At 40.7% G+C, this 13182-nt stretch overlaps 1 long non-coding RNA gene across 15 annotated transcripts in view; it reads right to left on the bottom strand.

Annotated features, from left to right (window-relative positions):
- Positions 1-13182, bottom strand: part of LOC147030501 (uncharacterized) — a 191173-nt gene that overhangs the window by 34017 nt on the left and 143974 nt on the right. For 10 of the 15 annotated variants that reach the window (XR_015056410.1, XR_015056408.1, XR_015056407.1 and 7 more), the window contains one exon: positions 6765-6861. The exons of 3 other annotated variants lie outside the window; for them this stretch is intronic. This is a non-coding gene — a long non-coding RNA (uncharacterized LOC147030501). The remainder of the gene's footprint in view (positions 1-6764; positions 6862-13182) is intronic. 2 more of the 15 variants (XR_015056404.1, XR_015056403.1) reach the window with 1 other exon arrangement.

Consider the following 13182-nt stretch of genomic DNA (forward strand, 5'->3'; position numbering starts at 1 on the left):
TATATATATATATATATATATATATATATATATATATATATATATATATATATATATATATGTCCACACATACCATATACCTTTACAACAATAAAGAGACACATATCTTATCAGGTCTTCAAAAATGGAGCGATTTATAATAATCTGCAGCAATGCCCTTTTGCTGCAACACCAAAGATTTGTTTCGCCTAATTAATAATGTAAACATATCATTATGTGCATAAAAGCAATCAGTCCAGCAAGTCTGAAGTCAGAGCCACTCCCTTTTGTGCAAGCAATCTGCTCAAATTAATCATGCATATTAATCACAACGCACCAATATTAATTGCTTCTCATTGCTGCAGCGATATATTACATTACTTCTGGACGTGGTTGCAAGTCGTGCGAAATTTAATAATGAACAGCACATTCATACTTTTCACATCGTCACCAATAGACACATCAGCTCTTCATCTCCGGCTTTGCATCAATCATCGTACGTACAAATCCGTTGATTGCCTCTCACATGATACAAACAATCCAACCGACTCTCCACGATGTTTCTGTCGATTATACCTTGTTCTTTGAGTGCAACCTTTACTAACAGGTCATATACAAATTGAGCTTGATGTGCTCAACTTGATCGTGATAAAAGATCTCTTCTGTATGCTGGTATGCTCGATTAATCACTCATTATTTGTGATTTATATCAAAGACATCATCACCCAGATGTTAAAGTTATTGCCATATCCTCTCTCCTCCCTCTCTGATTCTCTTTTTTCAAATGCAAGTAAAGTGCCAATCGCCTTGTTCATTCTACTGTATCATATATTCATTCACAATGGTTCAGCTGAATGTCGATGGTCACAATACTTTTTCAGTGTATACAGAGTTTTCGAAACTTCAAGTTGCTTGTGTAACCATGAAAGCAGAGCTAAAAGTCACCAGATGGATAACTGACATCATTTTGATTCAGGCAGGTGAAGGCTCAGCACACCACATAAGAAAATCACTTCTCCAAAGCCATCTTCATGTTTTGCAATGAAGAAACCAAAGGAGTAGAGGAAGCCCCAATCCCCCTCCCCTCATCCGCAACCGCACCTTTCATCAAGCCGGGCCTTGTCCCAGGCCGCCATCGCATGAAGATGGGCTGTTTATCATTCATGTATCAGCCGTTAGTGGCAATGGCCGTATGAAAAAAAAAACATGGGTCGAGGTGCGTTTCTCCAGCCAAAGCCTTTTTCCGTTGGTGTCTCCAGTGATGCCCTGTTTTCGCCCACTGGCAGGAAATGAGACGGGCCGCACAATTAGACGGCCGCGTGGCCTATTACAATAGGGAATGCTCTGGGCCGGGCCCTGGCGTGAGGAGAGGATGTGGCCAGACAATGTGGTCGGCATCCTGTGGACCCGACACCCAGCCCCGAGCGAAAACACGGCAGCCAGGAAGGGCTACGAGTATCTTAGGGAAGGGCAGCCTTTTTTTTCTCACATTGCTCTTCGCCCCCACCCATCCTCCTCATCCCTCATCCGTCTTCCTTCAAGATTGAATGGCGTTTTCCATCCCCAGGGATATGCTACATGCAGAGGACCGAATATATTTTCAAATCTTTATGATATAAATGTGGAAAAGTTCCAAACATGTTGCTTCAAACGTTTTGCCTCTCGCCACGTGACTACATTCCACCATAGTACAACCTGGATCTTTCATCGTTGCTTCCTTTTTTTTGCTCAGCTCTTCTCCTCCTCACCAACCAAGCCTCCCCCCACACCCCCATTGGCCTCGCAAAGGGTTCCTCGGCAGTGAGCCAATGACACGGCCGCCATCGCATCGGGTCGAGAGCAAAGCGGTACCAAGGGAGACGCGGCGAGAATTCCATGGTGGAAAACCAAGCTTGGGCGTGCCTTAGGCTGAGCGCAAAAGTCCTTCCAAGCTTTCTCCTCGTTTGCCATGCAGCATGAGCTGCTACTTACCAACGATGACATGAAAGGCAAGCAGATTTAGGAAAGTAATCTGCTCAATCAAACACCAAGAAGTGCTGAGGTACTTGGTATTTCGATAAGGCTGCTGATATTATGTCAATGTATAATCAGACAAACATTGGCCTAAACAACCAGCGACGCTTTGTTGGACAGGGCAGAAAAAAATGTGGCCAAGATCGATTGCTTTGTTACCCAGGAACCGGTGAAAGTGTAGTGCCTTAATATTCACAGCATTCCTCAATGCAAAATTTGCAATTCATTTGCTGTAGCCTATTAAGTTCAGGTAATTGCAGTAATACCATGCCATTAATCATCAGAGTCAGGTTAGTAATCTCGTTCTCTCGCTCTCCCTCTCTCTCCCTCTCTCTCTCGCCCTCTCTCACCCCTCCTCACCCCTCTCATCCCCTCTCATTCTCTCTCTCTCTCTCTCTCTCTCTCTCTCTCTCTCTCTCTCTCTCTCTCTCTCTCTCTCTCTCTCTCTCTCTCTCTCTCTCTCTCTCTCTCTCTCTCTCTCTCTCTCTCTCACCCCCCTTCGCCAAAAGTATTGCATATTGTATACGATAGTATATTTGTGTCTTCCTATGAAGGCAGAAATATGTCCCAGTCTCAAGCTTTAAAATGCTGTCTGGAACACTGCCCCCTAGGGGTTGCTGTCTTTGAGTAATCCTAACGACGGATCTCTCTCAAGATTGGTCGATTCACTTTGGTTGACGTTTTTTTATATCGGATTAATTTTTTATTTGATTGGTCAATCCAATCTGATGTAACTTTATGACGTGTTCTGCAAATGAGGTACATCCTCAAAATACCCCTCATCTTATGTGATATTGTAAAATATACAAGTTGTGTGTAAATTATAAAGCTGATTTATATTTTACTGATTATGCCATTAAGATGGAATTAATGGCTTTTTGGTATGGCCATGGCATTTTGGCCTGAGGACAAGGATGGACGTGTTTCTTGTATGGCCATTCATTTCAATTGGCCTAAGGGGCAAGGTGCATGCGTTTTTTACTTTGACAAGCTTTCCATAGCTTTGAATGACCATGTATTTTTGTTTTATGTATGCAAAAGTGCATGTGTTCAGATATGTCACAATGCTTGACTTTTTGTTTAAACCTTTTTTCTTTTTCTTTTTTAAATAAAAGGCATTTCTCAATTTAGAAGAATTTCCAAAAATGAAGCATAAAATTGCATTTCCCCTAAATTTGTGGAGTTCAGTGAAGGACTCATACACACCATGGAGTCATCACATACAGAAAAGAAAAGAAAAAAAATCAAACTTTAGCACAGTCCATTTTGACCACATCAAAAAGCATGTCTTGACTTGCACAACTTACTCAATGCTTCCGCAGATGACAATCCACCCCCCACACCCCCTCCGCCATATAGATCCCTGTATACAAATGTAAGGGATAATGCATACTTGAAACTATACAAAGCAATAATTATGTATTTGACTACATGAACATTGTGCACCAAATGCCATTTTACCAAATATCAACGTTTCTTCCTTTTCATCACTTGCAATTACACAAAATTACACATTTCCTAATTCCTGACAGACTATGTGATCTATGCTTAAGTATTTGCCTTGTTAAGTCGACAATAACTTAATCACTGGCAAATGCTGTCATCTTTGCAGCCGTGGTTTTTTTAATTGGTTAACTGTGATGATGTGTTATAGCCAGCAGAATGTGGTAACGCTCCCTGCAGGCTAGCTCGCTCCAACAATGTTGCTTCTTCCGTCAAACCAGGAAGGACATCAAAGGAGTGACAAGGGGGTAGAGACGCTCCCTCCGAAACGCGCCTTTGCTTTCACAAGCCCTCTGGCTAGCACGCTACACGCATCGCCGAGCCAGTACGGGGCAATTACACTACAAGTGCTCCCAACATGGAGGGCGGAAGGTGCTTGGAGACCGCAAAATAAAACAAAAAAAAATGACATTTTCTAGAGTGACAATCAGTTCCTGTCTTGCCTTGCACAACCTACTCAAGTGACAATCTCACACCTTGCGTAAGGTGGAGGAGCTTTGGAACAGTTCCATAAACTATTAGGAACATGTGTACAGTTGATTCACATTTTCGGGAATATTATATGCATTTCGAGTATTATAAATCAAGCTTAAAAAACAATTATTTAGAAAAAATATTATTTCTACCATGTTTGCTATTTACAGATTCAAATATAAGAAACATTTAACATTCAGAAGGGTAGTCTTGTATTGGCTACGAGACATGATTAGGCCATTGAACCGATGGGATTTCGGCCTGTCAGCCGCAGCTTGCAGCTGACAACCTTTTAGCAGGTGTCGGTGCAGACTGATGGGATGTGGTTTCGCGGCCTCGTTCAGTGCAGAAACGACTGATCACGGTATTAATGAAAACATGCTCAGCAGAACCATTCAAAGATGTAAGATGTTACCCACACAAGGCAGTAGAATTCCCTCAAGCATACAATTAAGCAAGCTCCATATCATAAGGTGTTTAGGGTGAGGCAGACAGGTTCCGTTTGGGAAGGAACATGTTTAAATTTAACTTGCTGATTTTTTTTTCAATCTCTACTTTGTCACGTAGTCTCTTGATTAAAGTGATGTGAAGTTGAAGAATAACAACGGAGCAGAGGAATATGTATAACCAGGACTGCTTTAGCATATTAATTCCAATAAACTGCCTTTCATTGCCCTTGTGTGATCTGCATGATCAGTGTTGCCTTTAAGCTATATTTCCCAAAGTTAGAATCCTATATACCATGTTGCTTTGTCTTTTGTGTCCATAATATATAGCCTAGTCCTCCATATATGCACTTCCACATTACTCCATGAAGTTTAGACCCAAGAGAGGAAAACATAAATATTGCCACCTTACCTTGCAGAGGATACACAGAAATCATATTTAATAGGGTTCATGTGCTTATTAATTTATATGCGATTCATAAGCACATTCACTGAAAGTTTATATGACAATGGTGTGGCCTGAACACACAGTGACCTTCAATCATGATGCCAGCTGAAATGAATATTTGAAATTCTCAATTGGAAACCCTCTATTCATTGAGGCTTTTGGGTCATTTTGGTTGACATAGGTGGGGTGCAGTTCCAACAAGACAAGATGGTGAGCTCTGATCGTTAACCCCACAGAGTTTGAAATTTGAGCAGGTCATCGATCAAAACAATTTTTTTGAAATGTCTGTTACATTCACCAACAGATGAAAGACAAGATGACTTGCTGGAAGTTCCCTCCATAAAAAAACCTCACTTCTCCTCACTGGCACTGCACTAGGCAGGAGTTTTATGTGGATATTGAACCTGGGGTCAAACATATTGGCTTCATTATGACCAAGTTTAGTCTTGAACAATCATTGCAGATGTGTGAGGTGAGCCTCAATTGAGAAATCTGATCAAATATTGCGAACTGTGTCACTATTTGTCTCAAAATGACATTCTTGTCTTCCACCAAATACGATGATGCATTTAAATGGCCACATCAGACAATGCTTTCTTACTTTGGCAGAATGTCGTGAATAAAGCAAATAGTTCCGAATTAGACTAAATGGAGATGCAGAAACCCATAAACAGCCATGAGATGTGATATTCTTGCAATTGTTTATTGAAGAAGGAACACAATGGATTGCAGAGGCTCACTCTTCTACCACTCAAATTATCTTTCATGCAGCAACACCAAGAAAGAGGTTTACCCTCATTCGTCCTCCCTCCCAGCATAGCACCTGTCAAGCTGTAGGGACACTGCTAACACAAGCGGTGGGAATGCAGGCCATGGTTTCATCATAAAATCTCCGTTTCTCCATTAAGTGTCAGGAAAATTGGCCTACTGCCTGAAGGGCGTGCAGGATACCGCACTGGGATGGGGTCAGCTAAGTCACAAGATCCTGCAATCATGGATTGAATGTCGCCAAGAACCTCTAACTATCATCCAAAGTCCAACATCGCTCAAACGAAGATGTGATCAGAAAGAAACCAAACGAGTGAAAGAAAGAGGTGAAAACATCTGCTTTTGGAAATAAACAAGGATACACTTCTTACAGGAGAAAAAAAAAATCTCCAGCACTGTGTCCTATCACCGTCTCTCATGGCATTTTTCCTGTCTATACATGGGAACCTTTGACTCCTGTTGCAGCGATTGACCCTAGACTTTCCCCCTTTACCTCACCAAATGAGTGAGCTCTTTATTGAGAAGACAATGAGAGCCTGTTTCACTGATTGGGGGGTCTATTGCAGAATTCTTCCACACTGGCATTGCCTTCTGCTAAGCCTGATTTTTTTTTCCTTCCAATCTACAAACTCTCCCTTTGCCGTTATGTTAAACATCCATATTGTTCATCGAAAGAGCCGTGTTGACAAGAGACCATTTCACAAATCGTTACTAGATATGATCAAGCTTGGGCAGAACCGTCAAAAATGCCACTGGCTGACCACGAAACTAATGCCTGCATTTTGCTTTCATTGATAGTTGACTACAAAAGAGATTTTTCCACTTGGAGTAACAGGAGCATCAATGTTTTAATCATGAGAATATTGAAGAAAATAAACAACTAACTTAACATGAGCAGATGGAGAAATAAAGACCAGAATGGCCATATAAGCTTTCATTGAGATGTTAGGTATAATGCACAGCTCATCAGCCTCAGCTACAAACCTGCAAATAAACCATTTTTCATTGCACTTTCGCAGCATATGCAATCCATCATGTAAGGCAATTCAACATGTAATCATACATATGGCTATTGAGGCATTAATTAGAGCAAGGACCGAAATATAGCATAAACACCCTTATTGCATGCTCACCTTTAAAACAGTCGATTGAGAAGCAATATTCTCAAGCATGTCACCAAGCACAACCCATCCATTTGCAGGTCACTCTGCCAGGCATTCTCACTCACTGCTGTCAAGGAGACAAGATGTGCAAGGCTCTGTGCCCAGGATTTGTACTTTTCCAGAACTTCCAGCCCCATTGTGGAAGGTTTCTGTGTTGATGCAGGAATATATACAATTATAAATTTCCCTATTGAAAGGTGCTCAGCTGTGCAATCAACTGTTATTAAAAATGCTTTGCCAGTTGTTGACATGTGGCAGATTCATCAGCTGGCTTGGTGGTGGTAACAGCATATATTTGTGGTTGCAAATCAGTTCCAGAAGTAGGGTTTTTTGAGAAAAATCAGTCAATAGCATGGAGGACAATACAGTAATACCTCGCTTAGCACTACTCCATAGAATGTTCATTCGTTTTGGAGCTCTTTGTCATGGAAAATCTTTTTTTATTTTATAAAAAGACCAAAAAAGATGAAGAAAATCCACAACATGCAGTGCTTATTGAGTAAATGCACTTGCTGCCATTGTTATATGCACAAGCTCTGAGCCAATCAGGTGGAAGTGGGTCGTGCATTATATTTGGCTATGTCGACCATTAGAACAGTTCTCTGAAATGCAGACAAGATAAAAGCTTCTACCCAGTCCACCACTGTGTTAACTCAAACAAAGTTAACTCATTCAAGGAGCAGTTTGTCAGAGAAGATGGAGATCTGGTTAAGCATATTTTAAGTTAAGCATATCCCAGAAGATTTAAGCATCGCAGTAACTTGTGCAGCAACTGTATCAGTGGTGAAACTTTGAGGGCTGATGACAAGGCAGCCCTTGAATTCCCCCAAATTGTTGTTTACCATCTGCATTGCAGCATTTATAAAATAATATGTTTACCATTTGTGTTATTATTAGCACTATTACGGATACCCCAATGAAGCCATCTTACCCTGCTGATGTGTAAGAAATAATCCTGTCGGGAACACATCTCCATATAAACAATGGTATAATGACCCCTTTTAATGCATGTTCAATGAGTGCTTTTACAGGAACACATCCTGAGCACAAAGCGAGGTATGACTGTGCCATCTACCTCAAAAAAAACACAGTGTGTACTTGTGTATTTGTCTGTTTCCCTTTATAAAAGGATTATGTGAGTCGGATTTTAAAGGCCAATCTTTTAGCATGACTGGGTGTTCACTGCAGTCCATTTTTTTATGATGAAACAACTCAAAAAGCATTTACCATAAAACAGTAATTATGTCTCTTCTATTGTAATTGTAGATGGTGACTTACAAACCGAGCTCAAGGGCGATGTACAGAAGCATTTTTTTAAAAATAACAATAAATACAAGTTGCAGTGAGGTGAAATTGACTGATCATTTACATCCATATGATGTCTCATAAATAAAGAAGATATAAGCACACTTGATGCTCGGCCAAGGCTTCAGACTTTGGCATGCTAATGAGGTTGGACCGTCAAAACAAAACGTCCCAGAAGACAAAGAAAACAGGGTAACATTTGTACATGTAGTGTTTTAAAACAATGTTTTTTCTTGCTACGAAACAGCATATCATCCAGTCTCCTTGAATATTTCGAATAAAATAACTCCAACCTGTCATTTATGATGGGTTTATATAATAATCTACCTATATAAAAGTGTGTATTTCTGTGTTTGTGTATTTGTGTATTTATCTGTCCTCCTTCATAAGGACGATGTAAGAAGGGTTTTTAAAGGCCAATATTTTTTAACATGACTGTGTGTTTACTATGGTCTATTTTTCAGGATAAAAAACTCGAAATTTTTTTTTGATAAAAGAGTAATTGCGTTTCTTCCATTGGCAATGAAGACGGTGACTTGCAACCAAGCCTCAAGGGTGGTGTACAGATGCGTTTTAAAAAAAACAATAAATACAAGGCGTAGGGAGGTGAAATTCACTGCACATGATGTGTAACACACGCAGAGTAAAATGAGTGTTCATTTATGTCCGTAGGATGTCGAATAAATAAAGAAGATAAAAGCACACCTGAAGCTAGGCCGAGACTTTGGTACGCTTACGAGGCTGCACTATCGAAATGAAACATCCCAGAAGAGAAAGAAAATAGTGTCACATTTGTACATGTCACGTTTTCGTTTTATTTTTAAATAACGCTTCTTGCTACAAAACATCATATCTTCCAGTCTCCTTCAATATTTCAAATAAAATAATTCCAACCCATAATTTTAAGGAGTTTTATACTACAGGGTGCCCCACAGAAAACCAGGAAATTTGGTACAGTTTATTTAAAACAAAACAAAAGCAAACTTAGATGTAGTGTAAAACAAAGATACACTTTATTTTCAAACAAAACAAAAGCAAACGTAGATGTAGTGTAAAACAAAGATACACTTTATTATATGTTAGTTTATTGATATGATAAAATACGGCAAAATAAATCTCAAAATCTCAAATTTCCTGGTTCTCTGTGGGGCACCCTGTAGTATACTTCAAATTACCTGAAATTTTGAAATTTATCTGTGCATAAATATAATTGCTGTGGCATATGTAGTGTTATCCACTCTCATGAGGAAATTGGAACGTGTGTGTACATTAGGGTGGTCCTTACTGATACACCTAAACCAAAAAGAGGACTTTCTCAAGGTGCTTTTTCCTAAAATGGTTCGTATTAATAAGAAAAGTATTGGTACCAAATATAGTTCATGTACAGCTTTATTAACCACTGTCACACAGGGTGTGAAAAATACAGTGTTCCAGTCTCTGAATCCATGAATTATAGCATTGTGGCTGTTCGATAGTTAAATGCAAAATGAAACAAGAATCCTTCCTGTTTGAATAAAAATTTGCAAATATTCAACACATAAAGAAGATCAATATAAACTATCACTGTTACGACAGTGTTACGTAGTCCATTGGTCCAGTGAGCAATCAATTATGAGAGGAGTCTGGTTCCTTCCTCGTATTCTTCGCCTCGGGAAACTGACGGCGATGTGTCTCAACAACTTGCAGCAGGTATTGGCGTTGCTGCTCATCCTTTGTCAGGAGTTGATTATAGTCCTGGATCAATGCTACTCCACGCTCAGCAAAATCGTTGACAGTGGCGATACCGCACAGGGCTTGCTGTGAAGACTGGTAGGAGGGCATATCCTCCCATTCACTGGGATCTGTGTCAAGGAAGTCCATGTTGATGCTGAATGCCTCAAAAACCCTGTGTGAGGCAGACAAAACAAAATCCGCAATAGTCTTGACAGCGACAGCGATGGCTTTGCCTATGGAATCCTATGGTGCCACTTGCACCCGTGGTTCAGGATTATCTTGACCTTTCTTCTTAAGAGCGGCCACCATCATACGCTTAACGTCAAGTGTAACTGTTCTATCAAAAAGGGCGAGTCCAGCGAGGTCTTCACTCAGGTACCATAAGTGATTGGCAAAGTTTTTGCTGGTGGCTTTGGCAATCTCAGTATCAGGATAGGAGAGTAGTCCTTTAAAGAAAGCCAGGTCTCCAGCTGGAGCAGCGATGACAGATGGTGCACTGAACCAAACTTTGATATACAGTGTTCCAGTGAATGCTGTAAAGCGCTTCAGGGCGGTGAGCTCCCTTGCAGTCAAATGAAATTGCTGTCTGAACAAGTACATCTTGATCCCATTATTTACACGTGCCATCCACCTTGCACGATGAAGGGCACCTGGCTGGATGAACTTCAATCCTCTTGGAGACTGCTCACCAAATAGAATGATCGTCAATTCAAGAAGTTTGCGGTAGTCATCACGCGGTTGAGCAGATTCCAGCTTCTGGATGCAGAATGACATGACCAGTTCCTTGCAACTGAAAAATGCACAGTCAACCAGAGAGTCCAAGTCACCAGACATTGGCTCAAACTTGCTTTGGTCGATACCATTCCAACCTGACTGGAAACGCTTGAACATAGCTATGTCAGGACCAGAAGATGGGCCAAAGCATGTCTTGAATGCTGCCTCTGCCACGAGTTCCAGAATGTGATGGCAGCATGCGAAGTGAAAGAGTGATCATCCTAGCTTTTGCTGCAAAAAGGTGCATGCACCAAGTTTTGGTCCAGTGTTGAGGGCCGTCGTATCAAAGCTCATGCCAACCACTTTGTCAGAGAGTTCCCATTCCTCAAGGCACTGCATGACTGCACTTGCTGTTGCTTGTCCAGTTCCTGCAGGGAGTTGATAAAAAATATTGCTTCTGCAGTGAAGAGGTTTATATTAACCTCAAAAAGATCACCAAGCTGAGATATAAACCCACAACTCTGTACAGTTCAGTCACAGTTTGACGTCATGGCACAAAACAACAGGGGTCGTGTGACAGTGGTAAAATCTGTTGAAATCAAATGAAACTTCACTCAATTTTTTTGTTTCCCAAGTGGAACCAAAAAATAAAAAAGCACATTTGAAAAGTTGAAGTTTGTATTTTACGACCACCCTAGTGTGCATGTATTTGTGTGTTTAATGAATTTTGCGACTGCATTGAGCCAGTAAGGTAGTTCTGCAAGCTTGTCTTTTCGTTATCCATTCCTGCAATTTATCACCAAAACATGGGATTAAATTATAAACTCTTCCCCGAGCAGGTGATGTGCTGGCTGAGCAAGGCATTGTGGAGTATACTATTCTTCTCTAGATATATTAAAGGGAATAAATAAACCTTGTAAAACAAACAAAAACTATTTTTTCTTCACAGATGGATATTGCATTTCCAAACATTATCCAACCAAATGGAAAATTTCATTCCATGGGTTGTACTTGATGAATTGTTTTTACACCATTTTCCTTTTGGAAAAATCTCATTCTTTGCCTGCTTAAAGCATTGCTGACTTCCTCAAAAATTATTTCCTCCAAATCATGTAATACCCTCAGCTCTCAAACTTTCTAGAATGCCTCTGACTGTTTTCCTTGAATAACATATTACCTTTAGTTCTGCTTTGTTGTCTTGCCAACAACAAAAATCGAAGTTTTGATGTCCCATCACTGTTACGTGATTATCATACAGTTCGTTTTGTCTTGACTGATCTACTTTTGCCTGGGTGAATATCAGAAATGAATTTCAGCAATTTCTGCAACATGCAGGGATTGTGCAATGCAGTAAGCATAACCCAATTCGTGGGGCAGCTTAGCCCAAATATTCAAAAGAATTGTGCATTTTGTGATACAAGCACCAAATTTGGCACAAATGTACATTAATATGTTGCGAACATTTTCAGATATTGGGCCACTTGAAATTCTCTCTTTATGTCCGCCATATTGGATTTCAAAATGAAATCACTTGAAATCTACATTTTTGACCACTTGAAATCTACATTTGCTATTATCTCTGGACGTAATGCAGCTATTGACTTGATTCTGATATCTAAATGTATGTTTTTGGGGGCAAGGAATCCAATGGTACCATTTTCAACTTAATATTATCTATCACAGTCTGTTATATAATTTTATTTGGAAATTATCTAGGCAAATATTGGATTCAACACAAAACTTTGAAAAGAATGTCTTAGTTCTGTAAATATAAATTTAAAAAAGCTATACTAAATCACTAGTAACAACTCAGACAAGCTCATATATACTGGCAGTATAAAATATAAATTCACATCAAGTGACTGCAGCAGCACTGTGCATCCTGCAACACCGTGCATACAACCACTACTGTCTGGGAGAAACCAGGGATGCAGAGGACCTTCCGGAGTTTGAAGACTGGTGTTGCCAGAGAGGAAAAGACATCCCCCAGTTTCACTACTGGGCAACCGTGCTGGAACTAGAACTATTGGTTCTAGTGTATGCGCGTTCTCTCAGGCAGAGATCGTTAATGATGTACCTCGATGCACTGACAGAGCTGGTCCCCTGGTTCCATGCACTGGATCACACCCACTATGCTAGGTGGATACCAGTGCACCTAAAGGACATGGCCGAACTCACCATCAAATACCCAGATGTAGCTAGGAAATTCAGGGAAAGCCACTTCACCGTTCAGAAAACACAGAGGGTGTTCTCTTCAATCCCGATTGACCAGGCATATGAGCAGAATAATGCCTGCATCAGAGGAGACGGTGGAGCAGTTGGGCTCACTGACAACCCTAGTGCCCTACGTCACTGGATGGTTGTGGGACCAGAAGTTGCCAGGGTGATCGAAGAATTCCAGGATGGGAACCAACACTGGAGACGGCAAACAGCAGACACACGTCATCATGATCAGACGCCAAGTGTACAGGCCTCATTTGTGAAAGATGTTCGCTCTCTCGTCGGTGTCATAGAGGAGATGGGCAACCCATTCGAGGAGGAGAGTCAGGATGTAGTCAAACTAGACACAAAGGAGATCGCAGATCCTGCTGCTGTGGAGACCGTGATGAATGCCAAGAGGATTGGCCAAGAGCAGTTCGAGGCTTTCACCAGAGAG

This window comes from Eptatretus burgeri, chromosome 3 (assembly GCF_056783735.1).
Source record: "Eptatretus burgeri isolate ZD-2024b chromosome 3, Ebu_testis_v1, whole genome shotgun sequence".
NCBI classification, from domain to species: Eukaryota; Metazoa; Chordata; class Myxini; order Myxiniformes; family Myxinidae; genus Eptatretus; species Eptatretus burgeri.